General features: G+C 41.6%; 1 protein-coding gene across 1 annotated transcript in view; it reads right to left on the bottom strand.

Annotated features, from left to right (window-relative positions):
* Positions 1–4094: 4094 nt before the first annotated feature.
* Positions 4095–4641, bottom strand: part of macir (macrophage immunometabolism regulator) — an 11133-nt gene continuing 10586 nt past the window's right edge. The window contains exon 2 of the mRNA XM_076079882.1: positions 4095–4641. This exon is cut by the window's right edge and continues 2659 nt beyond it. The gene's annotated coding sequence lies outside the window, so the exon portion shown is untranslated.

Genomic DNA, 4641 nt, shown 5'->3' on the forward strand with positions numbered 1-4641 from the left:
GGAGCTGAACATCACTGGGAGCATCATCCACACTGCACGTGAAGGAGAAGACATCATGTGCATTTCACTCAACTGTTTTGAAGTCTTGAAATGGCCTTGAAAACTCACCATGCAGTGCCCCTAACATGGATGATACCTGTGGAGATGTTCAACTGACCCTTTCAGGGTGTGCAGGTGGGTGAGAGTGTTACCTGCATCTGGCTTGAAAGAAACTGCAACTTTCTCATGAAAGCCTTCACCAGGCTGCATGTCATGTGCAAAGAGGCCCTTGCCTTGCAGTTTGGTATTCAGATCATTCATCACATCAACAGCAAATGCAAAATCTGTCATCCAGTTTACATCAGAGAGCTCTGGGAGGTCCTTTCCTTTCTTCTCACAAAACTCTTGAATCTCTGCTCTCAGGTCCCGAACTCTTTTAAAAGTCCGACATTTTTCCCCGTCAGATTTTTTGGACAACCATCGGTTGTGACACATGCCAGTTTGTCCCATTTCAGTCCCAGCTTGTGGAAGCATTTACCTCCGTGAACACATCACTCCCCGTCGTCCCTTTCATTGACTGCATTGCTGCAGCTCCTCTGTAATCACGAAGTCTTTCGTTATCCCACGTACAAAGATGAGTAACTTGCTGTGTCGCGGACATCGCAGCTCTCGTCCAGAGCCAAGGAGAAAAGTTCGCAATTGTCTGCTTTTCTTTGCAGCTGAAGCTCCAGATGTCCCTCGATGTCCTCGATCCTCCTCGTTACGGTGCGCCTGGAGAGCGGCACATTCTCGAACGCGTCTTTTTTCTGGGGGCCTAGTAGTGCAGCAGAGTCCACCAAACACTCTTTGATAAACTCCCCATCAGAGAATGGCTTACTGGTTTTTGCAATTTTGTGTGATATCACAAAGCTGGTGTTGGCGGCTGCATCCCTGGATGTGTGAAGCTTGGTAAAAAGGCCTTCTTGCTTTTGCAGCTTAGCTAGCAAAGCCTCAGACGTCCGTACCCGCTCTGCATCCGTCAAGCTTTCGTATTTCTCCGCGACTTGTTCTCCACAAACTAAGCACACGGCTTTACCTTTGACTTCAGTAAAAAAACACTTTAAAGTCCATATTTTGTTAAAAACTCTACACTCTGTCAGTCTTTCTTTTTTAACACAGGCTGACATTTTTGAGGGCTAACAGCTAACTCACATCTCCCGTAAACTCAGTTCGCCAACACACTGCAGTGACGCTGCTGCTCACATACCTTCATCTACATACGTAAATTGAGAAGAAAAAAAACAACAAAAGTCGCCTTCAAAATAAAAGCAATGCAGCTCTATTCTGTGCATGATGTGCACTTATTTACGGTTTATTCCTAATTTCCCAATGACCTCCCGCGGGCCGGACGGCAACAGCTCGCGGGCCGGATGTGGCCCGCGGGCGTACAATGCCCAGGTCTGCTCTAGAAGCTCTGACACGTCAAAGAATACGCCCAACATGTCAAACTAAAGATCTGATTGGTTGAACACTATGACAATCAACAATATCGTCCCCATTCACTTAAACTGCACATGGATGCACTTGTGAGTCTGCAGGCCTCGGGCCTCTGTTCTTACCCAGAGACACAGAGGTGAGATCTGATTGGATAAAAGCTCTACTTAAAACAAGCTGCACTGGAAGCAGAGCAACTGAGGAAGACAGAAGCTGTGCAATGAGAAAATAAGATAATGGGGAAAATATTTTTATAAATTATAATACATGTAGTGTATTTAAAAACAATTATTAAATTACAAAATAGATATAGCTTTGTGATTCTGTTTAGGCCAGCAGAGAAGGCCTTGCAGGCCCTGACGGCCCACCACTGAGGCCCTGTCCACATTACTCCGTTTCTCCTTGGATGCAGATTTGTCAAATAGAAACGATCTCCGTCCACACGGGAGTTTCAGCATCATTCTCGAGTTGATCTGCGTCCACACGGCAGCCTTCGAAGGCGGACAGCACGTGACCATTAACGTACACTGGGCATGCGCGTGACGGTGTAAACAGGAAATGGATTGCTTGCTTAGTTTTAAAAAAAAGAAATACGACAGAGTAATAAAGTAGTCTTTAATAATGAAAGGTTGTATTTGATACTTAAGATCTTCCTCTAAAATCTCCCTCTATAAACTCAAACAGACACAGTTCGTGGAAAGTTTTAGAAGTTTTATTTTTCAGACGTAGTTATAGCGCTGCGGGTCTATCTCTCTCTCTCTCTCCAAATTTACTTTAACATCAACACTTACACATAAACATTTACTAGATTATGGGTCCATCAATGTGGTCAACACACGTCTCTCACTCGTTTCCTCCGTGTTGTTGATGTCTGTTCTCACTAGTAGCTCTGAACATCATGTCCGACTAGCTAGCTTCTAAGCTAATTTTAACATTACCGCCAATGGAGAAATGCTAACCGCGATTAGCATTTAATACAACACAAATGTTATACTAAACACGCAAATAGAATATATCTACGTACATCTTTTCATGCTTCATAAATACATACTTACAGACTAAGGTCTCTCAAGGCTACCAAACGGAAGAAGTAAAACGTTAGTGCAGCGTGTCTTGTCATTAGAATCTAAAAACAACGAGCTGCTCCACAGAAATGCAGACTTTTACTGCACAACAGCTGCTAACTGCTGCTAGCTGTTGTGTTAGCAGCAACATCATGTAGCTGTTGTGCTAGCAGCAACGCTTGCAATTAGTTATCCATGTTGAAATGAATCGCTGGTAGCCCAGTTTGTTTTCTTCCGGGTACGGGTCACGTGATAGTGAGTGTGACGAATCAGGGACGGAGACGTCATGGTTGCCAAGAACCAATCCAGTAGCGAACACGGGTGTGGGCGTAATTTTTTCTAAGCACATCCGTATCCGACCGTCCACACGCAAACGCAACCCCGGAGTTCTCAAACACCTCCAACCTCGGCGGAGTTTTCAGATTCCTCCGTTTAGGGTGCTCCAAAACTCCGGCGTAGTGTGGCCGCTCAGTGTAAACGTAGCAAATACGGAGTAAAAATGGAGTGGTGTGGACAGGGCCTGAGTATAATCAAGTCCCATCTATCCAGTTGCATGCTCACTACTTCACAAACACATGCATCTTCACTAAAGCCTTATTATTCAAAACACAATCGGTGTCACGCAAATGTTTTGCATAATAAGGTTTCAGCAAAGTGGCATGTGGTTGGGGAGTACTGAGCTGGATAAATTGGGCTTGGATCGTACTGCATGAGTTGTATGAGAATTGGTAAACGGATGTTTTGATATAGTTTTGTTGTTTAACACGTCCCTAATTTACATCAATTCATTAAGACTTCTCCGTTTCTTTATTCACTATTTATCGAGGAGGCATGGGAGAGAAACAAAGTTTTCTTCAAGAAGAAGAAGGGTGAGTCATTGATATACAACTTTTCATTGTGGGGGGGTGAAGTATTTCTTTTAATCCGAGAAAAATCTCCAAAACAAAAAACTGATTACTAACTTGAAGCCACTGAAAACTTGGGTTAAAATGTTAAGATTTCTATATTGCAGTAAATAACAATCAATGCAAAAATGAAGGTAATGCTAAAATAAAATATTAAAACTGTAATTTTTCTAAAGTTTCACTCAATACACTCAAACACTAAGCTAATCCGCTTCATCAGTCAGCTGTGATCGATAGTGGCCAAGAGACATCAGCAAAAAGCCCAACAACTTCATCACATTTGACTCAAATAAAGATAAATCACTAAGATTGGTGTGCAGCATCAGCTGTTTTACACAGGAGCCTAGCTCACTTCACTAGTTCCTAGCTCCTCCTAGTTCAAAAGGCTCAGACACATCAGTACAGACAGAGATCTCTCACACAAGAGAACCAGTAGGACCCCATTCCAAGCCTCTCCAGGGCCTTTGACTGTTGGTATTTATTGGATCTGTAGTTTATATTGAACCTTTGAAAACATTTTTCACTTTCTTGTATAACTCTTTATATTTCCTCATGGTAATAATAGGAACAGAAATAAATGTTCCATACTGCACAGCATTAAAGCCTTTTAGCCTTAAAGCTCAATCCAATCAGAAGTTCTTATTCAGGCAGAAAAGACTTATTTTCTCAAAAGTTAGTTTGAAATAAGCTTTAATCATATAACAGTCATTGGTTAACATCAAGTGTACATTTTCTGTTTGGCTTAAGGAATCAATAGAAGTGCATAAGAGTGACTTTACATACAGTACAGTGGAATGGTTTGTACACCCCGAAAGTTTAAAAATGTCAAAAAAGAAAATCTAAATCATTTGAACGTTTTTTCAAAATAAGGGCTTTGCTTGGCAGTTGTGGATATTTTTGACCACTATTGATTTGATCAACATTGGTAGCTGTTTAACATTTAATTAACATTTCAATTGAAATTATTTGTACGTAATATATGGTTAGAATATGACTGTTGTCCATCCAGATTTAGTGCAAATGTACAAGACATCAACAAAAGAAAATGTGAAATAATGTGGGTTTCCATCCACTACTGTGATGCAAATATTTGGGCGTAAGATAAAAAGTTGGTGGTGTTAATTCTCCAGTCAGGTGCCATCAACCATTGCAGAGGACAGAAGACAACGAGATAGGATAATTAAAATGAAAATATGGCGTTTCATGTATTCATTTGAGTC

Source organism: Anarhichas minor, unplaced genomic scaffold (assembly GCF_050575085.1).
Source record: "Anarhichas minor isolate MPS153535 unplaced genomic scaffold, ASM5057508v1 ptg000073l, whole genome shotgun sequence".
Classification (NCBI taxonomy): Eukaryota; Metazoa; Chordata; class Actinopteri; order Perciformes; family Anarhichadidae; genus Anarhichas; species Anarhichas minor.